The sequence below is a fragment of the Ixodes scapularis genome, unplaced genomic scaffold (genome assembly GCF_016920785.2).
Source record: "Ixodes scapularis isolate PalLabHiFi unplaced genomic scaffold, ASM1692078v2 PGA_scaffold12__126_contigs__length_90152505, whole genome shotgun sequence".
NCBI lineage: Eukaryota > Metazoa > Arthropoda > Arachnida > Ixodida > Ixodidae > Ixodes > Ixodes scapularis.
In genome coordinates this window covers 52219547-52247383 of record NW_024609838.1, presented here as the reverse complement: position 1 = coordinate 52247383, position 27837 = coordinate 52219547, and the positions used below count along the sequence as shown (strand labels likewise).

General features: G+C 47.5%; 2 pseudogenes; one reads left to right on the top strand and one right to left on the bottom strand.

The window, feature by feature from the left end:
* Positions 1 to 694: 694 nt before the first annotated feature.
* On the top strand, positions 695 to 17015 carry LOC120837028 (annotated as a pseudogene).
* Positions 17016 to 26038: 9023 nt separating this feature from the next.
* Positions 26039 to 27070, bottom strand: LOC120837027 (annotated as a pseudogene).
* Between the last annotated feature and the right edge of the window lie 767 nt (positions 27071 to 27837).

The following is a 27837-nucleotide window of genomic DNA, read 5'->3' as shown; positions in this document are numbered from 1 at the left end:
TTCTCTCTGCACAGAACCCCCTAGCGACCGCTGCAGCTGTAGACGTTGGCCTCCATTGTCGACGTTCACGACTATGAAAGGGTTGACGAGTCTACCGAACGCGGTGAGCAGAGAGTTGCGCTTGCTGGACAGCTCGCTCTTTGTTGTCCAGTGAAAATGTCTTTTCGCTTTTCTCTCTGCACAGAAGCCCCAGCGACCACTGCAGCTGCAGACGTTGGCCTCCCTTGTCGACCTTCACGACTGTGAAAGGGTCCACGAGGCTACCGAATACAGTGAGCAGAGAGTTGCGCTTGCTGGACAGCTTGCTCTTTGTTGTCTAGTGCAAATGACTTTTCGGTTTTTTCATTGCGCAGGAGCCCCCAGCGACCGCTGCAGCTGCAGGCGTTGGCCCCCCTTTGCCGACGTCAACGACTGTAAAAGTGTCCACGAGGCTACCGAACACAGTGAGCAGAGAGTTGCGCTAGCTGGACAGCTTTCTCTTTGTTGTCCAGTGAAAATGACTTTTCGCTTTCCTCTTTGCAAAGAAGCCCCCAACGACCGCTGCAGCTGCAGACGTTGGCCCCCCTTTGCCGACGTCCACGACTATGAAAGGGTCGACGAGTCTACCGAACGCGGTGAGCAGAGAATTGCGCTTGCTGGAGAGATCGCTCATTGTTGTCCAGTTAAAATGACTTTTCGCTTTTGAATGTGCACAATGCCCCTCGCGACCGCTGCAGCTCCAGACGTTAGCCCCCCCTTGCTGACGTTCAAGACTGTGAAAGGATCCACGATACTACCAAAAACGGTAAGCAGAGTGTAGCGCTTGCTCGTCAGCACTCTCGTTTTTGTCCAGTAAAAATGACTTTTGGCTTTTCTGTCTGCAAAGAAGCCCCCAGCGACCGCTGAAGCTGCAGACGTTGGCCCCCCTTTGCCGACGTTCACGACTGTGAAAGGGTCCACGATAATACCGAAAACGGTAAGCAGAGAGTAGCGCTTGCTCGTCAGCTCGCTCGTTGTTGTCCAGTAAAAATGACTTTTGACTTTTCAGTCTGCAAAGAAGCCCCCAGCGACCGCTGCAGCTGCAGACGTTGGCCCTCCTTTGCTGACGTTCACGACTGTGAAAGGGTCCACGATACTACCGAAAACGGTAAGCAGAGAGTAGCGCTTGCTCGTCAGCTCGCTCGTTGTGGTCCAGTAAAAATGACTTTTGGCTTTTCTGTCTGCAAAGAAGCCCCCAGCGACCGCTGCAGCTTCAGACGTTGGCCCTCCTTTGCTGACGTTCACGACTGTGAAAGGGTCCACGAGGCTACCGAAAACGGTAAGCAGAGAGTAGCGCTTGCTCGTCAGCTTGCTCGTTGTTGTCCAGTAAGAATGACTTTTGGCTTTTCTGTCTGCAAAGAAGCCCCCAGCGACCGCTGCAGCTGCAGACGTTGGCCCTCCTTTGCTGACGTTCACGACCCTGAAAGGGTCCACGAGGCTACCGAAAACGGTAAGCAGAGAGTAGCGCTTGCTCGTCAGCTCGCTCGTTGTTGTCCAGTAAAAATGACTTTTGACTTTTCTGTCTGCAAAGAAGCCCCCAGCGACCGCTGCAGCTGCAGACGTTGGCCCCCCTTTGCCGACGTTCACGACTGTGAAAGGGTCCACGATACTACCGAAAACGGTAAGCAGAGAGTAGCGCTTGCTCGTCAGCTCGCTCGTAGTTGTCCAGTAAAAATGACTTTTGACTTTTCTGTCTGCAAAGAAGCCCCCAGCGACCGCTGCAGCTGCAGAGGTTGGCCCTCCTTTGCTGACGTTCACGACTGTGAAAGGGTCCACGATACTACCGAAAACGGTAAGCAGAGAGTTGCGCTTGCTCGTCAGCTCGCTCGTTGTGGTCCAGTAAAAATGACTTTTGGCTTTTCTGTCTGCAAAGAAGCCCCCAGCGACCGCTGCAGCTTCAGACGTTGGCCCTCCTTTGCTGACGTTCACGACTGTGAAAGGGTCCACGAGGCTACCGAAAACGGTAAGCAGAGAGTAGCGCTTGCTCGTCAGCTTGCTCGTTGTTGTCCAGTAAGAATGACTTTTGGCTTTTCTGTCTGCAAAGAAGCCCCCAGCGACCGCTGCATCTGCAGACGTTGGCCCTCCTTTGCTGACGTTCACGACCCTGAAAGGGTCCACGAGGCTACCGAAAACGGTAAGCAGAGAGTAGCGCTTGCTCGTCAGCTCGCTCGTTGTTGTCCAGTAAAAATGACTTTTGACTTTTCTGTCTGCAAAGAAGCCCCCAGCGACCGCTGCAGCTGCAGACGTTGGCCCCCCTTTGCCGACGTTCACGACTGTGAAAGGGTCCACGATACTACCGAAAACGGTAAGCAGAGAGTAGCGCTTGCTCGTCAGCTCGCTCGTTGTTGTCCAGTAAAAATGACTTTTGACTTTTCTGTCTGCAAAGAAGCCCCCAGCGACCGCTGCAGCTGCAGACGTTGGCCCTCCTTTGCTGACGTTCACGACTGTGAAAGGGTCCACGATACTACCGAAAACGGTAAGCAGAGAGTAGCGCTTGCTCGTCACTCGCTCGTTGTGGTCCAGTAAAAATGACTTTTGGCTTTTCTGTCTGCAAAGAAGCCCCCAGCGACCGCTGCAGCTTCAGACGTTGGCCCTCCTTTGCTGACGTTCACGACTATGAAAGGGTCCACGAGGCTACCGAAAATGGTAAGCAGAGAGTAGCGCTTGCTCGTCAGCTTGCTCGTTGTTGTCCAGTAAGAATGACTTTTGGCTTTTCTGTCTGCAAAGAAGCCCCCAGCGACCGCTGCAGCTGCAGACGTTGGCCCTCCTTTGCTGACGTTCACGACCCTGAAAGGGTCCACGAGGCTACCGAAAACGGTAAGCAGAGAGTAGCGCTTGCTCGTCAGCTCGCTCGTTGTTGTCCAGTAAAAATGACTTATGACTTTTCTGTCTGCAAAGAAGCCCCCAGCGACCGCTGCAGCTGCAGACGTTGGCCCTCCTTTGCTGACGTTCACGACTGTGAAAGGGTCCACGATACTACCGAAAACGGTAAGCAGAGAGTAGCGCTTGCTCGTCAGCTCGCTCGTTGTGGTCCAGTAAAAATGACTTTTGGCTTTTCTGTCTGCAAAGAAGCCCCCAGCGACCGCTGCAGCTTCAGACGTTGGCCCTCCTTTGCTGACGTTCACGACTGTGAAAGGGTCCACGAGGCTACCGAAAACGGTAAGCAGAGAGTAGCGCTTGCTCGTCAGCTTGCTCGTTGTTGTCCAGTAAGAATGACTTTTGGCTTTTCTGTCTGCAAAGAAGCCCCCAGCGACCGCTGCAGCTGCAGACGTTGGCCCTCCTTTGCTGACGTTCACGACCCTGAAAGGGTCCACGAGGCTACCGAAAACGGTAAGCAGAGAGTAGCGCTTGCTCGTCAGCTCGCTCGTTGTTGTCCAGTAAAAATGACTTTTGACTTTTCTGTCTGCAAAGAAGCCCCCAGCGACCGCTGCAGCTGCAGACGTTGGCCCCCCTTTGCCGACGTTCACGACTGTGAAAGGGTCCACGATACTACCGAAAACGGTAAGCAGAGAGTAGCGCTTGCTCGTCAGCTCGCTCGTTGTTGTCCAGTAAAAATGACTTTTGACTTTTCTGTCTGCAAAGAAGCCCCCAGCGACCGCTGCAGCTGCAGACGTTGGCCCTCCTTTGCTGACGTTCACGACTGTGAAAGGGTCCACGATACTACCGAAAACGGTAAGCAGAGAGTAGCGCTTGCTCGTCAGCTCGCTCGTTGTGGTCCAGTAAAAATGACTTTTGGCTTTTCTGTCTGCAAAGAAGCCCCCAGCGACCGCTGCAGCTTCAGACGTTGGCCCTCCTTTGCTGACGTTCACGACTGTGAAAGGGTCCACGAGGCTGCCGAAAACGGTAAGCAGAGAGTAGCGCTTGCTCGTCAGCTTGCTCGTTGTTGTCCAGTAAGAATGACTTTTGGCTTTTCTGTCTGCGAAGAAGCCCCCAGCGACCGCTGCATCTGCAGACGTTGGCCCTCCTTTGCTGACGTTCACGACCCTGAAAGGGTCCACGAGGCTACCGAAAACGGTAAGCAGAGAGTAGCGCTTGCTCGTCAGCTCGCTCGTTGTTGTCCAGTAAAAATGACTTTTGGCTTTTCTGTCTGCAAAGAAGCCCCCAGCGACCGCTGAAGCTGCAGACGTTGGCCCCCCTTTGCCGACGTTCACGACTGTGAAAGGGTCCACGATACTACCGAAAACGGTAAGCAGAGAGTAGCGCTTGCTCGTCAGCTCGCTCGTTGTTGTCCAGTAAAAATGACTTTTGACTTTTCTGTCTGCAAAGAAGCCCCCAGCGACCGCTGCAGCTGCAGACGTTGGCCCTCCTTTGCTGACGTTCACGACTGTGAAAGGGTCCACGATACTACCGAAAACGGTAAGCAGAGAGTAGCGCTTGCTCGTCAGCTCGCTCGTTGTGGTCCAGTAAAAATGACTTTTGGCTTTTCTGTCTGCAAAGAAGCCCCCAGCGACCGCTGCAGCTTCAGACGTTGGCCCTCCTTTGCTGACGTTCACGACTGTGAAAGGGTCCACGAGGCTACCGAAAACGGTAAGCAGAGAGTAGCGCTTGCTCGTCAGCTTGCTCGTTGTTGTCCAGTAAGAATGACTTTTGGCTTTTCTGTCTGCAAAGAAGCCCCCAGTGACCGCTGCAGCTGCAGACGTTGGCCCTCCTTTGCTGACGTTCACGACCCTGAAAGGGTCCACGAGGCTACCGAAAACGGTAAGCAGAGCAGCTCGCTCGTTGTTGTCCAGTAAAAATGACTTTTGGCTTTTCTGTCTGCTAAGAAGCCCCCAGCGACCGCTGCAGCTTCAGACGTTGGCCCTCCTTTGCTGACGTTCACGACTGTGAAAGGGTCCACGAGGCTACCGAAAACGGTAAGCAGAGAGTAGCGCTTGCTCGTCAGCTCGCTCGTTGTTGTCCAGTAAAAATGACTTTTGGCTTTTCTGTCTGCTAAGAAGCCCCCAGCGACCGCTGCAGCTTCAGACGTTGGCCCTCCTTTGCTGACGTTCACGACTGTGAAAGGGTCCACGAGGCTACCGAAAACGGTAAGCAGAGAGTAGCGCTTGCTCGTCAGCTCGCTCGTTGTTGTCCAGTAAAAATGACTTTTGACTTTTCTGTCTGCAAAGAAGGCCCCAGCGACCGCTGCAGCTGCAGACGTTGGCCCCCCTTTGCCGACGTTCACGACTGTGAAAAGGTCCACGATACTACCGAAAACGGTAAGCAGAGAGTAGCGCTTGCTCGTCAGCTCGCTCGTTGTTGTCCAGTAAAAATGACTTTTGACTTTTCTGTCTGCAAAGAAGCCCCCAGCGACCGCTGCAGCTGCAGACGTTGGCCCTCCTTTGCTGACGTTCACGACTGTGAAAGGGTCCACGATACTACCGAAAACGGTAAGCAGAGAGTAGCGCTTGCTCGTCAGCTCGCTCGTTGTGGTCCAGTAAAAATGACTTTTGGCTTTTCTGTCTGCAAAGAAGCCCCCAGCGACCGCTGCAGCTTCAGACGTTGGCCCTCCTTTGCTGACGTTCACGACTGTGAAAGGGTCCACGAGGCTACCGAAAACTGTAAGCAGAGAGTAGCGCTTGCTCGTCAGCTTGCTCGTTGTTGTCCAGTAAGAATGACTTTTGGCTTTTCTGTCTGCAAACAAGCCCCCAGCGACCGCTGCAGCTGCAGACGTTGGCCCTCCTTTGCTGACGTTCACGACCCTGAAAGGGTCCACGAGGCTACCGAAAACGGTAAGCAGAGAGTAGCGCTTGCTCGTCAGCTCGCTCGTTGTTGTCCAGTAAAAATGACTTATGACTTTTCTGTCTGCAAAGAAGCCCCCAGCGACCGCTGCAGCTGCAGACGTTGGCCCTCCTTTGCTGACGTTCACGACTGTGAAAGGGTCCACGATACTACCGAAAACGGTAAGCAGAGAGTAGCGCTTGCTCGTCAGCTCGCTCGTTGTGGTCCAGTAAAAATGACTTTTGGCTTTTCTGTCTGCAAAGAAGCCCCCAGCGACCGCTGCAGCTTCAGACGTTGGCCCTCCTTTGCTGACGTTCACGACTGTGAAAGGGTCCACGAGGCTACCGAAAACGGTAAGCAGAGAGTAGCGCTTGCTCGTCAGCTTGCTCGTTGTTGTCCAGTAAGAATGACTTTTGGCTTTTCTGTCTGCAAAGAAGCCCCCAGCGACCGCTGCAGCTGCAGACGTTGGCCCTCCTTTGCTGACGTTCACGACCCTGAAAGGGTCCACGAGGCTACCGAAAACGGTAAGCAGAGAGTAGCGCTTGCTCGTCAGCTCGCTCGTTGTTGTCCAGTAAAAATGACTTTTGACTTTTCTGTCTGCAAAGAAGCCCCCAGCGACCGCTGCAGCTGCAGACGTTGGCCCCCCTTTGCCGACGTTCACGACTGTGAAAGGGTCCACGATACTACCGAAAACGGTAAGCAGAGAGTAGCGCTTGCTCGTCAGCTCGCTCGTTGTTGTCCAGTAAAAATGACTTTTGACTTTTCTGTCTGCAAAGAAGCCCCCAGCGACCGCTGCAGCTGCAGACGTTGGCCCTCCTTTGCTGACGTTCACGACTGTGAAAGGGTCCACGATACTACCGAAAACGGTAAGCAGAGAGTAGCGCTTGCTCGTCAGCTCGCTCGTTGTGGTCCAGTAAAAATGACTTTTGGCTTTTCTGTCTGCAAAGAAGCCCCCAGCGACCGCTGCAGCTTCAGACGTTGGCCCTCCTTTGCTGACGTTCACGACTGTGAAAGGGTCCACGAGGCTACCGAAAACGGTAAGCAGAGAGTAGCGCTTGCTCGTCAGCTTGCTCGTTGTTGTCCAGTAAGAATGACTTTTGGCTTTTCTGTCTGCAAAGAAGCCCCCAGCGACCGCTGCATCTGCAGACGTTGGCCCTCCTTTGCTGACGTTCACGACCCTGAAAGGGTCCACGAGGCTACCGAAAACGGTAAGCAGAGAGTAGCGCTTGCTCGTCAGCTCGCTCGTTGTTGTCCAGTAAAAATGACTTTTGGCTTTTCTGTCTGCAAAGAAGCCCCCAGCGACCGCTGAAGCTGCAGACGTTGGCCCCCCTTTGCCGACGTTCACGACTGTGAAAGGGTCCACGATACTACCGAAAACGGTAAGCAGAGAGTAGCGCTTGCTCGTCAGCTCGCTCGTTGTTGTCCAGTAAAAATGACTTTTGACTTTTCTGTCTGCAAAGAAGCCCCCAGCGACCGCTGCAGCTGCAGACGTTGGCCCTCCTTTGCTGACGTTCACGACTGTGAAAGGGTCCACGATACTACCGAAAACGGTAAGCAGAGAGTAGCGCTTGCTCGTCAGCTCGCTCGTTGTGGTCCAGTAAAAATGACTTTTGGCTTTTCTGTCTGCAAAGAAGCCCCCAGCGACCGCTGCAGCTTCAGACGTTGGCCCTCCTTTGCTGACGTTCACGACTGTGAAAGGGTCCACGAGGCTACCGAAAACGGTAAGCAGAGAGTAGCGCTTGCTCGTCAGCTTGCTCGTTGTTGTCCAGTAAGAATGACTTTTGGCTTTTCTGTCTGCAAAGAAGCCCCCAGTGACCGCTGCAGCTGCAGACGTTGGCCCTCCTTTGCTGACGTTCACGACCCTGAAAGGGTCCACGAGGCTACCGAAAACGGTAAGCAGAGCAGCTCGCTCGTTGTTGTCCAGTAAAAATGACTTTTGGCTTTTCTGTCTGCTAAGAAGCCCCCAGCGACCGCTGCAGCTTCAGACGTTGGCCCTCCTTTGCTGACGTTCACGACTGTGAAAGGGTCCACGAGGCTACCGAAAACGGTAAGCAGAGAGTAGCGCTTGCTCGTCAGCTCGCTCGTTGTTGTCCAGTAAAAATGACTTTTGGCTTTTCTGTCTGCAAAGAAGCCCCCAGCGACCGCTGCAGCTGCAGACGTTGGCCCCCCTTTGCTGACGTTCACGACTGTGAAACGGTCCACGAGGCTACCGAAGACTCTGAGCAGAGAGTTGCGCTTGCTGGTTAGCTCGCTCGTTGTTGTCCAGTAAAAATGACTTTTCGCTATGTCTTTGCACATAAGCCCCTCGCGACCGCTGCAGCTGCAGACGTTGGCCCCCCTTTGCCGACGTTCACGACTGTGAAAGGGTCCACGAGGCTACCGAACACGCTGAGCAGAGAGTTGCGCTTGCTCGTCAGCTCGCTCGTTGTTGTCCAGTAAAAATGACTTTTCGCTTTTCTCTCTGCAAAGAAGCCCCCAGCGACCGCTGCAGCTGCAGACGTTGGCCCCCCTTTGCCGACGTTCACGACTGTGAAAGGGTCCACGAGGCTACCGAACACGCTGAGCAGAGAGTTGCGCTTTCTCGTCAGCTCGCTCGTTGTTGTCCAGTAAAAATGACTTTTCGCTTTTCTCTCTGCAAAGAAGCCCCCAGCGACCGCTGCAGCTGCAGACGTTGGCCCCCCTTTGCCGACGTTCACGACTGTGAAAGGGTCCACGAGGCTACCGAACACGCTGAGCAGAGAGTTGCGCTTTCTCGTCAGCTCGCTCGTTGTTGTCCAGTAAAAATGACTTTTCGCTTTTCTCTCTGCAAAGAAGCCCCCAGCGACCGCTGCAGCTGCAGACGTTGGCCCCCTTTGCCGACGTTCACGACTGTGAAAGGGTCCACGAGGTTACCGAACACGCTGAGCAGAGAGTTGCGCTTGCTCGTCAGCTCGCTCGTTGTTGTCCAGTAAAAATGACTTTTCGCTTTTCTCTCTGCAAAGAAGCCCCCAGCGACCGCTGCAGCTGCAGACGTTGGCCCCCCTTTGCCGACGTTCACGACTGTGAAAGGGTCCACGAGGCTACCGAACACGCTGAGCAGAGAGTTGCGCTTTCTCGTCAGCTCGCCTGTTGTTGTCCAGTAAAAATGACTTTTCGCTTTTCTCTCTGCAAAGAAGCCCCCAGCGACCTCTGCAGATGCAGACGTTGGCCCCCCTTTGCGGACGTTCATGACTGTGAAACGGTCCACGAGGCTACCGAACACGCTGAGCAGAGAATTGCGCTTGCTGGTTATCTCGCTCGTTGTTGTCCAGTAAAAATGACTTTTCGCTTTTGTCTTTGCACAGAAGCCCCTCGCGACCGCTGCAGCTGCAGACGTTGGCCCCCCTTTGCCGACGTTCACGACTGTGAAAGGGTCCACGAGGCTACCGAACAGAGTGAGCAGAGAGTTACGCTTGCTCGTCAGCTTGCTTTTTTTTTTGTCCAGTTAAACTGACTTTTCGGTTTTCTGTCTGCACAGTAGCCCCTAGCGGCCGCTTCAGCTGCAGGCGTTGGCCTCGCTTTGCCGACGTTTACGACAGTTGAAGGGGCCACGAGGCTACCGAACACGGTGAGCAGAGAGTTGCGCTTGCTCTTTGTTGTCTAATGAAAATGACTTTTCGGTTCTCCCATATCACAGGAGCCCCCAGCGACCGCTGCTACCGCAAACGTTGGGCCCCAGTTGATTACGGTCACGATTGTGGAAAGCTCCAACAGGCCACCCAGCACGGTGAGCAGACAGCTGCACTAACTTGTTAGCTCGCTCGTTGTTCTCTAGGGAAAATAACTTTTCGATTTCCTCTCTACACAGCAGGCCGGAGCGACCGCTGCTGACGCACGGGTCGCTGGGGGCTGCTGTGCAGGGAGGAAACCGAAAAGTCATTTTCGGTTTCCTTTTTGCAACCGGTTAGGCATGTGTACTTGCTTAACCGGTTTTATCTGTATCGGAATATGTGTACATGCCGAACTCTGTTTTAAGGAACCCAGCATTGAAGCAAAAACGCAAGTTGGGTACTACTCTGTGTAAATATTGTCATGTGCAGTCTTCACTTTCCACTTTCCAGGTGGCAACGAAGAGCCAGGGGACCGAGTGTGTGGTTCTTGAAGTTGCCGATCACAACTACTGCACAAAAGGGCCCTCAAAAGCTGCAGTTTGGCTGACAATATCCAGTGCTGACATTGAGTTCGACGTTGGAATATCAAGCGCTGTGTTTCTGTCTCTAGCTGAAATGGCGTCCATGATTACCACGGCAGAATCACGCATTCCTGTGAATGACCAGCGTCTCCTTACTCCAATGAGACTGCGTCTGGGCCTTCTTTATGGTGACTTTGCCCGGGAATTCAAAATATCAGTAAGCCGCATTTGTGCCATCTTTAAGAAGATGCTTGAAATCCTGAAAAAAGATTATGGAGTATGTTGTCATCTGGCTTCACGATCACGCATACCGAGCAGCATGCCAGTCTCTTTTGTGGAGAGAGGATATGCCAAGACCACTTGTATTTTTGGCTGCACGGAGGTTACTTTGCAGAGACCAAAGAAGTTAATTTATTATTATTCATTTATTTATTTCAAGATACTGTTAACTCCTCTTGGGGTCATTACAGGAGAAGGTAAAAAATGTACAGTTATAAACAACAGCAGCCAAACAAGACAACCGCGTACATTACAGGAGAGTGTAAAAATGCACAGAACTAAACAGCAGCAGAAAATCGAAAAACACTGCATCAACAAGTATAATGTGTAATCATATTACGAAGACATTATTAAACTAGCAAACGGCATGCACCACTCAATGGTAACAATAAACAAACTAGTTCCTGCAGGCGCTTCATATTATTTAAAAACTCTGTAGGGGAACTTGAGTTTGCGATTTCCTGGGGTAGAAGTTTCCATTCATGTATTGTTTTAGGAAAGAGAGAACAGAGAAATACATTAACTCTACTTTGAAAATGATGGATCATTTTATAATGGATATTTCTTAGAATGCGCTTTATATGGGGTTTCAAATACAGGGTGTAGTCAATGCTGAAAACACCATGATACATCATAAAAAATATGCTTTAGTTTAGTATTCTATGCCGCTCAGAAAGAGGTATAAGGTCAAGCTGTTTTAACATACCAGTGACAGAGTCGGTTCGTCTATATCTGGAGAGTATATACCGAGCTGAATGTCTTTTTACGTTCTCTAATTCCTGAATGTGACTTTTTGATGGGGGTCCCATTTTACATTTGCGAACTCTAAAACTGGTCGCATGACTGTTTTGCATACCATCAGCTTGGCCCTCATAGTCGCATATCTGAAGTTTCTGTTCAAGTGTCCTAATGTACGCTTAGCAGAACAGCAAATGTTGTTAACGTTGCTAATCCAGTTTAATTTATTTTCAATAGTTACACCCAAATATTTATAGCCATTCGCTTCTCTTAAAGGAGACCCGCTAGCTGTGTATACATAAGCTAGAATATTTTTTTAATTTGATATCCTTAGAAGTACAGTTTTGTCAACATTAATTACCATCCCCCATTCTTGACACCATGACCCGATTTTCTGTAGAGCGCTGTCCAGATTAGTTTTATCCTCCCTAGCTTTGATATCTGTGTAAAGAAGACAGTCATCGGCAAATAATCGTACCGTAATAGAAGCATCAGTGGCTTGCGGAATGTCATTAATATATATTAAAATAAAACTGGACCCAAAACGGAGCCCTGTGGTACTCCCGATGATACTGGTAAAACGCTAGATGCCATGCTTTTTATTTCAACAAATTGTCTTCTTTCCCTGAGGTATGCACTTAACCAATTAACCGATTCCGAGCTGACTCAAATTAATTGAAGTTTTTTTTCAAGTGTTTATGCGGGACTTGGTCAAAAGCCTTCGACATATCTAGAAATATCGCGTCAGTTTGTCTCCCTGCATTAATAGATTTGCAAAAGTTGTGAATACATTCACTTAACTGAGTAACCGTTAAAAGTTTTTGTCTAAAGCCGTGTTGCTTTTTATAGAGAAGGTTATTGGTTTCTAAGTGGTGGTATAATGACTTTGAGACAAGGTGTTCCATTATTTTAACAGCTCGTACTCGACAGTGATATTGGCCTATAATTGGTTGGGGATAATTTGTTGCCAGTTTTAAAAATAGGCACGACTTTAGCGCATCGCCAGTCGGAGGGAACGGAACTTTGCGATAACGAAGCTTTAAAGATAAGCGTTAAATATTTTTAAACCCACTCAGCGCACCGTTTTAAGAATGGGTTTGGAATGTTATCAGGTCCCCCAGACTTATGCACTTTAAGCTGCAACAAAACAGAAAAAAATGCCTTCTTCTGAAATAGAAATATCTGTCAATATATGTCCGATGCATTCAACACCGCCCCTCACATGGTGACCAGGAAATTTGGGCACGTTACTTTAGAACACGGACTGAAAGGAAGTGTTGAATACATTGGCCGTAACCTCTGGATTATTAACGACCTCACCGTCAACTTCAAGATTTATATGGGCTTTTTTGTGGGAGAGAGATAATGCCAAAATTGCTTGGGGTCCGACTTCATGAAAGTTTGCATAGTGACAGTAAAATATTTTTGATTTGATGCACGTAGACTATACTTCAATTTATCAGATAAACGCGAAATTGCTTGCTAATTAACTAACTTCTTTTTACGCTTTCGCTTTATCTGCCTTTTTAGATGCAAAACTTCCCTGATGATCCATGGGTTTTGCTTCTTTTTAATTACCCTTAGGGGAATATAACCTTTAATGCAATAGTTAACTTTTCGCTTAAAGTCCTTCCACATTTCATCTACCGGCCTGGGGCGCTCGAACCCATACAAAGCCATCTCAAGGTAGTCTAAAATGTCAACGTAACTTGCCATCTTAAAGTCCCTTACAAACTTTCCCGTACGTTCTCTTGATGGTCTATCTGAATTCAGATGACAAGTCACGCTAACTAAGTCATAATCAGATAGCCCCTCGTACACTGAGACGTCATAATCTGATAGGTCGCTACGCAAAAATACCAAATCCAGAGTTGTGTCAGCAGATCTGCCGTGTCCGGTACTCTGATTGAGAACTTGTGTAAAATCAAAATTAAAAGCGAGATCGAGAGTAATTTCAGAGTCTTTGGTATCCCTAGTACCTGGTGCAAGTTTTTCCCAACAGATGCCCGGCAGGTTGAAGTCGCCTGCAATTACAACATATGATTTTTGTTTAATATTAGCTTCCACGTAATCATACAACTTTTCCATGAATGATATAGGTGCACCTGGGGGACGATATACAGCAGCGAGAGTGATCAGTTTACTGGGCCATTTAATTTGACAAAACAGACTTTCGTGGTCTGGAATTTGATTGAGCAGAGGGCTACACTCAACGTGAGACTTGACTGGGATCGCCACGCCACCGCCACGTGACCCTCGGCCTCTTCGGTGTACCTTATAATTCAATGGAGAAATCTCATTATCATCAATATCACCAAGTAGCCAAGTCTCGGTGATGACAACAGCTTCAGGGCTATATGATCACAAAACATGTTCAAGTGTGTCAACTTTATTTACTAAACTGCGAGCGTTCAAGTTCATCAACAATAAGTCACGATTGGCAGATCGACTAGGCTGTCATGCAGGCCGTTTTTTTCACGTTCTTAAAACCTGGGAGCGACAGTTGTTTTCAGCGTCCCAGCGGTACAATGCATCATCGATTTCTATCTTATCATTGAGTAGACTGACATTCGAACCGCTGTCTTTATCAGCCGTCGCGCTTGCCCATAGAAGTTTTTGTATTCCTAGTGTTTCTTTCGAAGAGTCGTTCGATACAGAGATGTTTGACCTTTTTAGCTTGGAACAGTTCCGCAAGACCTCCATCTTTTTTTGTTATAATCATATAGTTTAATATAAACGGCATAGTGTTGTTTCCACGTTTTGCCCCAAGCCTATGACTTCGTTCAACAGACTGCACTCTTACCCATAATCGTTCTAAAAACAGGTTCTTGATAACCTTACCTTTTATGTCTTTCTGTCTCGTTTATCGTTTCAGGGATACCGAATACAAGAAGATTATTCTTGCGGCCCCCATCTTCCAGATCAACTAACCTTCCTTAAATTTCTTCGACGGTGTTTTGTAAGCTATAAACAACTTCATCGCAGACTTTCACGGCCTGGAAGTCATTTTCCAACCGTTGTATTCATTCAGAAAGTTTTTCAAACTTATCCTCGAGTTGAGCCGGATTTTATTTAACGTGCTTAATATCTCTAGTTATGACAGCTTGTCCTTGAAAAATTTTTCAAGTGATTCTTCAACGGTCGTTGGTCCGGGGTTTTGCTTTACATCTCCCGAAAGCAGAAATAGAAGCATCTTACAACATGCTGACATCTCAAGGCAAACAACTTGAGGGCACGGCACAACAAAAATAAATCTATTGCTTGTTGTTAGGCTACCGTCACAGCGATACACACCAACCAGATTGATGACAAAAAGAAGGGGCATGTAAGCTGTCCGCTTGACGATGTTGCCGTGCCCACTGAAGGAACCGTTAGTGGCCGCGTTCCTTTTGTCGGCGTTCGAGAGTGGTGGCGCAATGCGTTGTGACGTCGCATCCGTTCCAGGCAAGTAAGGTAGTTCCAGCTGTTGCGGCCTGTGCAGCAATCTTGTGGTCACTCCGATGTCGGTCGGCGAGCATGACGAGGCGGCTGCCAGTGCGCTACACAGCAACACCTGATTGATGACAAAAAGAAGGGGCATGTCAGCTGTGCGCTTGATGATGTTTCCGTGCCCTCTCCGTGATCAAACATACAGTGCTTATATTAGCCCGTGATCAAACGTACAGTGCTTATAAAGCAGAAAATACTGTTAAATATATGACTGTAATTGCGCTTAATGGGCAGAAAATGTTTGTTTCTGATGTCTGGAGGAAGAGCCTCAGATAAGTACATTGTTCGGACCTGTGGCGTTGAACACTATGTCCAGAAGGGGGACGAGATCATGGCCGACCGAGGCTTCACGCTGGAACCCCTCTTGGAGGCGCTAAGAATCAAGTTGAACATGCCTGCGTTTACAAGAGGTGAGGTTATTGCATGACGTGGTTGATCATAAAAGGCCTGTGTTTGAATGTCATGTTTAAAATATTGTGAACATTCAAAAGGGATCGGTGGCCGAGTGGACTGTAGCGCACAGTCAGCTCGACGCGCGTGGAGCGAAAGCTCGTGCTGTAGAATCCAGGGATTCTGGGTTCGAGCCCTACCCCTGCCCGTTTCGATGTCGATGAGCATCGTACCGGCGTGTGGTCGTGTATCACTACTGCGTGAGCACGTTAAAGACCTCCGGCTAGCAGTCGTACTGTACTGGTAAAATTGCCCATATAAGGTGTAAACCAGTGCCGCCCCATCCTGGCAGACCGACCTTAAGCTGTATAAATCACTAAAACGTCCAATTTGACTTTTTTTCGTGAATATTCAATTTCACAGTTCTAGCGCAATAGTTGCGATTACGTGGCTTCATTTAAGTTGGTTTCAGTCTGAGCAGTCTCACGGCTGTGTGAGCGTTTTATGTCGTTTTTGCTATTTTATTATAATCCTTGCTTTTCAGCAAGAAATCAAGCAAACAGGTTGAACGCCACTTCAATACTTGCTAAGTGGTTTTGTGCCTAAATTGTGCATTTTTTACATAGCTCCTGGCGCACATGGTCAAACTTGTAATTGGGTGGTGAGGTCTGATGGCACAGGAGGATAACAAGCATGTTAAGCCGTGTTTGCAAACACTAACTTCCACAAAACAAATATGGAAAATTTAATGCACTGACGTATAATCAAAATACCGGTTGAAAACATAATGAAAAAGTAATGTGCTTCACTATGAGCAACAGTTTAACTCAGAAGTTTAGTGTTCACTGCCTGCTTTTCGGGGGCACCAATTTCATTTGAAGTTCGCTGGCTAGAATAGTGTTATATTTACATAGCGAACTTAAAGAGGAATACTTTTTTATTGGCCTGTATTTTTTGAAGAATATGGTACCCAAAAATGTTTCCATTGTCCATCGCAGGTAGCAATATTTACAAACCAAGCGTTTTTCGCCTTGTCGACCTCTGGAAATAAAACATTCTGTCGACAGATGTATACTCACAACATGCTCTCGATATGAGCTAAGTGGACAAAAATGTCGAACTTCTGTCTTCCGTGCATCTTTCGCAAAAAAAAAATAAAGTGCACAAGAAAACTGAGCATCTTCAGTTGAGGTTGGTTGAATTCCTGGCACCCTTTTTATAAACCTGTATCGGCCGGCATTTACTTGTTTGAACAGATCTGCTTGCTACATAATGCGGCACTCGTAAGGCGAACAAGAGATAGCTATATTTCCCTGCTGCTAATGTGGTGTAAATTGTTCATAAGGCGCCCAAACCTGAGTAGTAAAATTTTATTTCCTCCAACCCTTGCTACATACGATGCGAAAGATCGCCTAGACTTGCAAGCAATGTCGTGCAGTCCAAATTTCAACAATAATTTTGTCGGGCCAGGCTGTTGAAAACAAATTTCTATCCGACGTGCACAATGCCAGACACAAATGAATAAGTTTTTTGGTTTCTTTTTTGGCACCGCACGTTGTAAGTGTCCGTTGGAAAATCATTAAAGCGATTTACTTCGATATTTGTTTAATTGGAAACAGTAAATTGATAGATAAAAAGAATGTTTATATGACGAAAACAAAGATATATCTTATTCAGTGGTATTATTATAAAAAAAAATCAGATGATCCTGCTATTAAAGTTGTTTTCAAGCGTTATCCTTATGTTATTCCTCCCTTGTCTTTGCGCTAGTTTTAACAAGATGTTCCTGTGCAAAGTTGCACGCCCGGCAGGCCGGGTCTGAAACTGGTTCAAACATTGTACAAAGTCACCTATAAGGGTTGCGCAAGTAGGAATGGAAAGCAGTTAAGAAGCGAGAATAGGCATGTGAAGATAATTGACAGTCAGATGAGAAATGTAGTGAAAACTGACCCAAAAACATGAATACTAATGCATTTGCCATGGTGTGACGAGGCGAGCAAAGCGATCAGTGAAGCTACCTAATGGCGGCTGTGCCACATATTTCGAAGATGAAAGCGCCCATGCTACGGCGAATATAAGGCTCTATAGAAACAAGTCTATCGCAGGGAAGGTTTTAAATAACATTTTACTCTGTTGCAATAATGGTTTTGTTGCAATAATGGTTGCAATAATGAGTTGGGGAATAAGCAACTTTATATCTCAACCAAGCTATTTTGTTTTGTGGACAGTGCATCCACGAAGATGTCATCATTAGGCTTGTCTACTTCTCATGCGCAGGCTGGCACTTATGAGAGTGGAAACTTACAAGTGTATTATTGAAACCGGTGCATAAACAGTATTTTTCTTTGTTTCATTCTGGCGCTTCAGCAAAGGCATTGCTTGAGCATGTCTGTCCTGAGAAGCATGGCACAATTTTCTTGGGGGATTAAGATGTATTAAAATTTAATGAGTAGATGCTCAAATGATACCCTTGGTGTCTAGTCCTGCAAAAGCCTGAAGACATTGAGAGTGCCCATGGTTGCCCATGGGGTTGCCCATGTGGCCTACCTAAGTAAAGCGAAAAGCAAGACCAACACACTCTGTAACCCAAGTTCAATATGACGCACAGTAGTCGGGGATTGAGTCTACGATACCTAGAATTGAAAGAGCATAAAACACAGAGGATATGTGTGGATAACCACACCTTGCCTAGCGCTTCGTGGTTTCGGATAAGCCTTTCATTGCATGGCTAGACAAAATTGGTGGTGGGCTCGTCTCAATCGGTGGTTTCCTCACTTGACATAGCTTTCATGCACGAAACGAGTGTGGAAAGATGCTGTGGCATACTTTCTTGTGGGGCTTGGTAACTTGATTGTTCCTTTTTCTTTCTTCAGGAAAGCCCCAGCTGTTCATATCTGAGGTAACGAAGACTTGACGGACTGCATCTGTGAGGATCCATGTTGAAAGAGCCATTAATCGCATTAAAAGCTATCGCATTTTTAAGTCTGCTCTTTGCATAACATCTCGTCGAGCGATAAGTGACATGGTTTTTGTGTGTGCTGGTTTGTGTAACCTGTAAGGACCACTCATCGCGGAACAAACTGATGCGGCCTAATGCTGTAATATATAATGCTGCCACCACACTGGACGGCCTTGCCGTTTGTTCTGCAGACCGCTGACTGTCTCTCGTCTCCTGGGAGCTGAATGTCGTTAACTTAGTCGAAGCACGACCCACCAGGCATTGTCCGCCGATCCGGACGCCCTGGCGTTTTTAGCTTTTTAGAGTCCGTCATATCATCCCCTCATATCAACATAAGGGGCTGGTATGACGAATTTTTGAAAAGCTACAAATCCCAGGGCGGCCGGATCGGAGACAATGCCTGGCGGGTCGTGCATCGACAAAGTTAACCACATTCAGATCCCATTAGACGAAAAAAAATCAGCGGTCAGCAGAACAAACAGCACGGGCGCCCAGCGCGGTGGCAGCGGTTACGTCTTGCTTGGCTAAGCCGGCTCTTGTGCGGGTAATCTGGCATGTCATGCTGAGAGCAAGCTCATTCGCTACCTGCCCCCTGCGGTGCTGCGCGGTTTGTCTTCATTTAGTTTTCAAGGTGAAAGCCCTATATGTCTCATCGTTCAGTCGACCTTCTTAGTCCTTAAGAGAAAAGACGTCGACGACGTGAAAACAACTACAAAAGTGTGTCAAAAGTGCATCATCAGAGAGCGTGCTGTCTTTGGACGTTTGCTATCACTGGCACCACAGCCGACGCCACGATCCAAGTGAGCCAATGAAACGGCGCTAAAAGTGCGTCATAAGAGAGCACGCTGTCTCCGGAGGTTTGCTATCACGTTTATGTGACCACTCAGACATATTAAAGGCAATGAAATTGAGAAGAATGACAAAGGCGAATTAAGAGGAATCAAAGTGAAATAAATCATGTGTCTGTCTTTGATGCATCAGCGCTTGGGCTTTCGCCTTCAAGTCGTGTTAGGGATGATATATAAGACCCTGTGACCTTTTACTTGTAGTTCCTGATGTTCGAGTCCCAGGGTTGGCTCTCTTCCACGAAGGAGGAAATGTAGAGTGCCCTGTTGGCGGGTCTCGTGCACCAAAGAATTATAGACAGATACAACATACTACACAGACTGGTCCCAGTCTCGGCGATAAGCGGAGACATACCTGGTAATCATAGTTGCCTGGGTCCGGTTGCTCCTTTCAGCGAGTCTTTTGGTTTCTGGTTTGTATGCAGTGGTACAGGCGTGGTTAGTGTTTGTCAACTGGAACGGCTCCTGCATGATCTTCGTTGTGAAACAACACCCCCGATCTGCAATAGCTCTTTCCGATGTCCTACGCCTGAAAACCATTGAATCTGTGAAAGCTTTAGCTGTTTTGCTGCACAGGCCGCCATTGCTTCAGGTATGGCCACCCATTCTACCCATTTGGCGTAGCAGTCGACCATCGAAACTATATACTTGTTCCCATCCTGGGACTCCGCCAGTGGGCCCACGAAGTCTATTCAAATTTGCTGAAAGTATGCAGAGTTCTATAAAGGCAGTGGCTGAAGTTCGCCTGCTGGATTCGGTTTAGAAGGGTTCCTTGGTGCACGTAGCGTATTACCACGGCGAACCTTTTCGGCCGTAAATAGCATTCACAAATTTTTTTCACCGCTCCTCCCACCTTTGCCCTGCTTTGGTGTCATTTTGGCACACAAAAAAGATCTCGCGTCGCGGGGTCCTTGGTACCGCTAGCGCCAGTCGTGTCTCTGTTGAGCCCTTGGCTCTTCGTTACAGGATGTCGTCAGTGAGAAAAAAGGGGCTCGCTTTTCTCTTCAACTCTTTTCCTCCGTTTTGCTCGTTTCTCTGAAGGCGCTTTATGATACGCTTGAGGAATGGATCCTCCTTTTGAAGTTTGCTGATATTTTCTCTGGATACTAGCAGGAGTGGCAACTGTTCGCCATCAGGTGCAGGATTCTCCACTCCTGGTCAGTGCTCCAGGGTGAGGTAGGATTCTTACAACAGCAAACCCCAGCGGTTCAATCGTCTATTCGGGTTCTTCACTGTCATCAGCCTTGTTGGCTGGCTTGGTCTGTGACTACCGTTACCGGTTAGCCGATGATGTATGGTTGGAACTGCTAAGCACTTTTCCTTTGTTATGCTGTAGTTTATCTCTGCCTTATTGAAGTGCCGACTTGCGTGTCCGATGACAACTCCTCCTCGCCGTCTTTTTAAGCGAGCAGAATGCCAATCCCAGAGCCGCAGGCGTCAATATGAATCTCAATGAGTAGGTCAGGTTTGAATAATCGACGGACTGGATCGCTGGTCAGAAAGTTTTTCAGTATCTCAAAGAATTCCGCCACGCTTAGTTCCACGTAAACATGACGTCAAACCTTGTGTGGACATTTAGTGGCCGGGCGATGCATGCAGCCTCTGACGAACCGTCCGTAGTAACCGAAGAGAACGATAAACCCCGAACTTGTTTGCGGTTCGTTGGGGCCTTAGTGTCCGGACAGCAAGGATGTTATCTGGATTAGAACGAACGGCCTGGCCGTCTGTGATGTGGCCAAGATACCGAATGCTGTTGAAAGCAATGTGGCACTTGCTAGGTTGATGTTGGAGCCCAGCATTATCAAGCGATTCGAAGATCTCTCGTAGGTCCTGCAGTTGGTGTTTTGCCGTTCAGGAAAACGCAACGATGTCGTCCGGATAGGGCAGGCAGATCTTACATAGCTGATTCGCCACCACCTCGTTTATTGTGCAGAGGTGCGCAGGTGTTACATAAGTCGAATTGTACAACACTGAACTTCTACGTAGAGCCCAGAACCAGCAGTGAAGGCAGTATTCTCCTTGTCCTCCTCCTTATTGGGAACTTGCCAGTGACTAAAAACTAAGTCTAGCGTAATGAAGAACCTGGATCTCTGTTGCCTGTCAATGAGGTCGTCCATCTGTGGAAAGGGGTTTACGTCTTTCGTGGTTACGGCTTTCACCTTTCACAATGCGACGCAGAACCTCGAAATGTCCATCACGTGTGCGCCAGCTCCACTGGTGACGATTATGCACTGGCCAAAGTTCGGATAACGCCTTTGGTCAGCATCTCTGAAAGCTGATCGATCGTCATTCTTGCGCTCATATTGTCACGAATGACAGTTGATGAGGTAATGAGAACCTGAAGCAGACTAAACGTTTAATGGCGCGAACTCGTGCCCCAAAACAAAATAGAAAAAGGCTAGCATCGCAGGCGTCGGTGGCGGAGACACAGTTGGATCGAACGCTGGGGCGAGACTGACTCTGGCTCGCCACGCGGAGCCCGGTATATAGATGCGTGGGGGTCTGGAACAATCGGCATATAAGGTTCGGCACGTAGAACATTCTAACATCAAATAAGAACAAGGTTCTCGAATTTAGCAGAACGCAACATTACAGCAACAGCAAAAAGGTGTATTCCGCGGCCAGGCATCAAAACCTCGGCTTTCATGTGGGAGGGAAACACGATAACCCCTAGGCCACGGGCGCGCTGCTTACTTGGGCATGTACGCGCGGCAATATGGAGAATTCTATTAGGGGTTTTGCCAGACTGGATGGGTTTCCTCAGTGTTAATTTCATGTTTAGCGACGTTTGTGTGTCTGATGGGACCTGTTTTAGTGGGGAAGGGGTGACTGTACTTTGTCACCAGACATTGAAATTGCAGCTTTTCTTCAAACGACAACTCATGCTCCAGCTCAATGTGGCGAGTGAGGTCCAAGAGGGAGATGAGCTCAGTGGTGTTCTTACGATTGTCTTCGCTATTCTGATGATCGTTCATTTAGGACAATCAGGGGCACGCAGTCGGTGATGGCAATGCGAATGAATCCCACCTAGTTCTCTATCAGTGTAAACTTCCGGGCCACACTGGGCAGGGGGTTTGTTTGGGTTGGACCAGAGGTTCCACCATCGGCTGTTATGTGCACTGCAATGAGGGCCTCGGTTTTTGGGAACAGATGCAGTTCCTGGAGGCACTGTACACTGGCAGCATCAGGCGACTTCGTTGGATGGCACAACTCGGGGTGTAGAGCCAGAAATCGGAGCTAGATCCTTTTCTTTGGATAGTTCAACACCATCTTGGTTCCCTAGCACAGTGGTTCTTAACCATCGATGTTTCGCCGACCCCTTGTGGATTGGCGCAAATGATGAAGGCCCCCGTTCGCGGTGAGGGGAGGGGGAAGGTATAGGTGAAATATAGTAGGGATGTGATAATTAGATTTAACTAAGGGCTAATATGAAGTCAACTTCTCTTCTTGACATACGTACGAGAAAACTCGACCGGAAATGAAAAAATTCCTTCTCGATCTGAAAAAAAAAACTTTTATTGCCAGCCTTGACAGATGTGGAGGGCTCCGCGGACCCCTAGAGTACCTTCGCGGACCCCAAAGGGTCCGCAGACTCCCATTTGAGAACCACTGCCCTAGCAAAACAGCAATCCACACACCTCATGCGGGAAGCCCGGGTGTATCACACGTTGTCTATACGCTCGCTTTTGGTCCGATGAGAACGTTAAATTCCACTTCCCCACATGATTTCACCAGCTCCCTGTTCACAGCGCGCACGAGGAGTCCCGACGGCCTCGGATAGTCCTGCCCATTCTTGTGACCAGTGTTTCCGATATCACGTTCACCACTTCTCCGTTGTCAATAATCAATTGATCGTCTTTTCCATGGGTCTTGGCTGAAAGAGTGATGAGCTCTGTAAACTGCTTATCACTCTGTAAACAGTGCCACCTTGTTTTCAGGGAATGCGGGCTGTGAGACTTTGGCCTACCGGTCTCCCGGCTGGCCCATAACAGGAGCTTGAGGTGGTGTAGTCTCTAGACACTAACGGTGCTTGAGTTTGCACCTGCATTTCATTAAACGCAAAGTAAGCGATGCTTCGCGCCAAGCAAGTTTGTTCGGTTTGGAAACTACTTTCTTGTTCTAACGGGATATGTTCTAAGAAAAAAAATAATATAAGAACCGAATCAGAAAAAAATATTTATATAAATGATCGCTTAACAAAACTTTAGCTCTACAAATTTCTGCTGACTTTAAAGCCAACATTTACTATTTTATCGGCGGGTTTGGCAAGAAGCTGCTTAAACGTTGTAGATCAACCTTCATATTCTCCAGACCTTGCTCCCAGTTCATTTTTTCTCCTACATCACTTGAAGAAGCACCTACCAGAACACTGATTTGCCGATGATGTGCTGAAAAAAGCGTTTTAATAATTCAAGAGTTGTGAAATACCGTCTTTAGGGGTCTGAGAAATAACTAAGATATGTGTTAGTGCAGTGATGATCATGGGGAGTGTGCTCAAAAGTAAGGGATTAACTTGTTCCATTTTTTTTCTCTTCTGTGTTAGGTTAGAACTTTGAAATATCCATGACAATACTTCCCCTCATGTATGGGGCTCAGTGTTTTTGGATACATGTAAAATCCGTTTTAAAATTTTGGGGTTTTTATTTTCTTAACTAAAAATCACTCAGCTGCCTGATCTGCTCTTGAAAACATTAATTAATCCCTACTGGCCCCTGGAACTCAATTTGTTCAAACAAGGGATGCCTTGGAAAAGAGACAATGAAGGTGAACAGATAATTAGGGCACAAAGAAGCTGGTGATGGTCGACCAATAATGACTAAAAACTCCGAGGCTGGGACGAGAAGAGACGGACAAAGACAGTCTAAAAAGGAGGCCGTGTTTCTCCTCGAGACTTGAGACTGTGTTTGTTCGTCCCTTCTCGTCACAATCTCAAGGGGGGGGGGGGGGGGGGAGGGGTCGGGTGTAGTCAATATTGTACACTTAAGGTAGTTTCGAAAACTTTCCAGTTTACATACCTCAGATGTGCGATAATTGAGCAGGAAACAGGAATATGTTTGCAGAAAATGGTTACACATTTTCTGCGAACAGATTCCTGATACCAATACTTACGTCGTAAAACTAGCCTCGGTTGCGTGACCGTTTGCATATCTGGGAGGATGGAATTGAGAAACGCTTATTGTGCACTATGAACTAGACATTCACTTCAGTGTCCCTTACGCAGTCTGTGATATTGTTTTTGTGTGTGACCATCCATGTCACCAGTGAATGGCGTTTTTGACATAGTACTGTTGCTGCTTATCTACTTTTTTTAAATAGGTTTTTGTAAAAGGTGGTGTATTATTTGGATACTCCTAAATGCGTTGCATAATTAAGGAGCATTACCAATAATGCACAAACCTAAAGAATACAGGCACCTTAATCTGTTTCATGACATTGTTAAAAACCGATGTGCAGGAAGTATTTCTGTGCTTTGCATACTGAGGCTTTGTGCTGATGCCCTGTTTATGCCAGGTTGCCTTTGGGCGAGTTGTATGACGAGGCTGCCACCACAGACATTCCTCGTATCCTTCCTGTAAGTCCAGTACTGTGCAACACAGACTGATAAAACATGACCAACTCTGGCGTTTCCTTTCCTCGGAGGGACATGAAATTGCCGAGCCGAGTAGTTCCCACACCATTCGCTGCTTCAGGCATGCGCTAAAACCAAAATTTTCACATGGCTCGCAAATGGTATGCAAATGATGTCTCGCAAAAGATTTTATTTTCAATTGTTGCTGCCAGGTGAAAACAGTTGTAAAATCTCTAAGGAAAATATTGTACATACTGAGAGTGCCACATGATAAGAGCATATGCTGAACTCAACTATTAAACATAACCACAGTTTCAGAAATGAAGTCGAAAAGTCTTAAAAACTGTTTATGCAACAAGAAGTTAGTTGGATTTGCCAAACAAAAAGAAGCAAGCAGCGCACATATCTACTTGAATAGTGTTTGGAGAAGGTCTTACGAGGTTTGCTTTTTAGAGAGAACAAACAATTCTGCTCCAAGTTTGAAGCCCGTGTATTTCGAAAGAACCTTTAATAGCTCGTGTGAAGGATTCCTACAAGTATCTAGGTATGGGCAAAATGCGTGTGAAAATGTGCCACAAACACACACAGGGCGGTTTTACGAAGATGTATTTAAATGCAGTTACTATTCTCAGAAATGCATAGACAATGAAACTACAAAAAAACATAAGGAACTCTTCCAAACACTTTTTAATTAAAATAATGTTCCCACAGTCCGATATCACTGATCAAACAATAACCACAGCAAAATTGCATAAATTATACAGGGTAAAGCAAACGCATCATCAAGGAGTCGCTAGTTCCACCCAGCCCATGCATTTCCTGTCTATCTTAATTTGTTAAAGTACTTGTGCAGAAACCACGTCAAGAGGTAAGGTGTTGAACGTGACCGGTCTCCGAGTGTGCTAAAACTGCATCCCGGACCACATGAGGCAGAAGATTGCACTGATGAACCCAGAGATCTCTTCCTCCGTTGCTTGTAGAGTGGAGATCAGAAAACAGTTGTTGCCTAAGTGCACTAGCTTTTGTATAAATAAATTAAACAAATTGAAGCGTGTGGTGCCCTAAGGCAGATTGAAGAGCCTGGAGCCATCCAGCTGGACGCTGAAGATCATGTTCGGCAGTCATATGTTGTTAGCAAAACAACAAAATAAAAAAGTGAAATTTGGAGGTTTTACGTTCCAAACCTACAAGGGGCATCTGGCACGCCCCAGCAAAGGACTGAGTATTAATTAGAACCACCTGGGGATCTTTTGACGTGCAACCGAAAACTCGGTTACACGGCGCCTTTTCCGCAATAAGCAGCAAAACACCGAATAAATGCCTTTGCTGACTTTCGGTAAATGATGGCACTAAAGATTTGTGTAATAAAAGCCAAGAATATGGGGCATTTTTGATATATTCATTTATCTTTTAACATTTTTATGAGGTTAGCCTTATATAAGCTAGTTGCGCTCTCAATGCACTGCACCCAATCCGACGCCTTAACCCCCATCGTTAATACACTAAACTGCTGGCTGTGAAATAGCCCACTTTTCCGTTTGTGGTTACACAGCACATTTACTTACTTTTGCTAGGTAAAATAAAAGTGACAAGCTCAAGGTTCAGGTAATTTTAATGTTAAAGTCGTTTCAGTGCCCCTGTAAAGTGACAATGTTTGGTGGGGAGCTGAACCTTGTTCACTACGGTCCTTCACATAGAAGCAACTACAGTTTCAGAAATGCATGTGCGCACTTATATTACATAGAAATCACACAGAAGATACAAGCGAGCTGGCGAACTTTGAACATTGTAAAACCCGAGATGTAGGACAAAAAGAGAAGAAAAAAGGGGACAACACGGACCTGTGTCTGTGTTGTCCCCTTTTTCCTTCTCCTTTTGTCATACGTCTCGGGTTTTACAATATATTACATCTTTGCCAACCGCCTGCAGCCTATGGACGATTCGCGACTACCACCTTGGCACTTTTGTTTAAGATAAGGCAACATTGAAGCAAAGTAAAACCTTGTCAGACGTGGCATGTCTTTCATGGTGAGCTGCTCATCAAACGGCACTGTGAATGATGCAATGCTGAGGGGCAACCAAACGTAAAAAAAGCAAAGCAGCTTTTCGGTACAGAGCATGGTGTACTGCACCTGGCTGTAAACGCCTCTGTCACGAACAGCGTCCAAGAAGAAAGTGCCGTCTTCGCTTTTTTTAACCTGGTAGGTTCCTCCTTCGATAAGAGGCCAGCGATCGTCTGTGTCCGGCACTTGATTTCTAAGATGGCGTTATGAGATTCAATCAGGCCATCTGGTATAACAGAGATCCATTGCAACTGTGCACAGATAACTGTTCCACACAAGGAAACTCTTAACCCTGTCTCTCTTGCAAACTGCGTTCGTGCAATGGGTTTAAAACGCCGGCCACGCCTGGTTGCAGCATTCCCGCGGAATGTACCGCTGGTCAGGGACACCACCGTCTTGTCGTAGGAAGTCGCTCTCATTTTGGGAACCCGTCCTACGTCTGACGCCGTAATACGCAACTGCCGTGACTCTCGCATGAGGCATTTGTCGTGCCCCTCGCTTGATTTTCGAATTCTGCGCTGCAGCAGTGCTCAACACAACATAATATGTGTAAAAGTTATTGCACCGCAGGCAGCTCTCTGGCGGGCTGTCTAGATCAATGTTGCTCTTGTGGCTTGGCAGTAGATCCTGTGCCTCATCAGGGCCACAGGATGGTATCCGGACAGGTGCTCTAAGTGTGTCATAGAACAGCGTCCCTGCGAAGGCACGGAAAGAAAGAGTAAACACTGTATTGCCACTTTCAGACTCCTTGTTTGTAAGAGATGGCAGGAAGCTCTCCGTCACTCCTCATGTTAGTAATAATTAATCCGACTATTCAGCTGACTAGGCTTGTTGAAATCCTTTGCATCACAAACGTCTTGGCAAACGTGTCATTCTTGGACTGCATTTACTTTTATGGGAACTAGTGCTGTTGCGGTACACATATTTACACGGTGGATTAGATTCTTTGTGCAAAAGAAAGCCCCGGCAACTGGTTCTTTCAACAGTATTGAAGTAAGGATAACATCCTGCTATTGAATATGAAAACCACTGTTTGCATACCCTAACCTATAGTACGATTGCGGTTTTGGGTATGGTGGGCGATGCTAAATGATTGTGCATGAAACCAACCGAAGCAGCAAAACTGCCGTCTCTTCCTTCGGTCGCTTTTGTGCAGTCGGTTGCCGAATCTGGTAGGAGCAACATGGCCGACTAGTGTTTCAGGGCTGCTATGACCCGCGGCTATTCGCGACTCCAGTGACCCATAAGGGACGCCACCTCCGAACAAACATGGCGGCTTGGAACAGGTCAAGTCGGGTCGGCCGGGCCGGCTGAATTGTAGGCGCATTCAATTTATCAAATTTTCTTGGTTTAGGTTCTTATTTTCTAGATATTTGAACAGCGGCGGTTAAGTGCAGCCGGTAAACCTCAGCTGCAGAACGTAGTTTTATTTTTCCGGTGCGGTCTATTATTTTCATATTAAACTTCTGTTCCGGAGATTTCCGTCGAAACCGAAACTATTGGCTCCGGACTGACGGTATTTAGCTCTAATCAGTTTTGAACAGATAACAACGGTGGCAATGGCTACTGAATTGTGTGACCGAGCGTAATTTTCAACTAGCTAACTTTCCTCGACCATGTGATTTATCTGACCGCAAAAT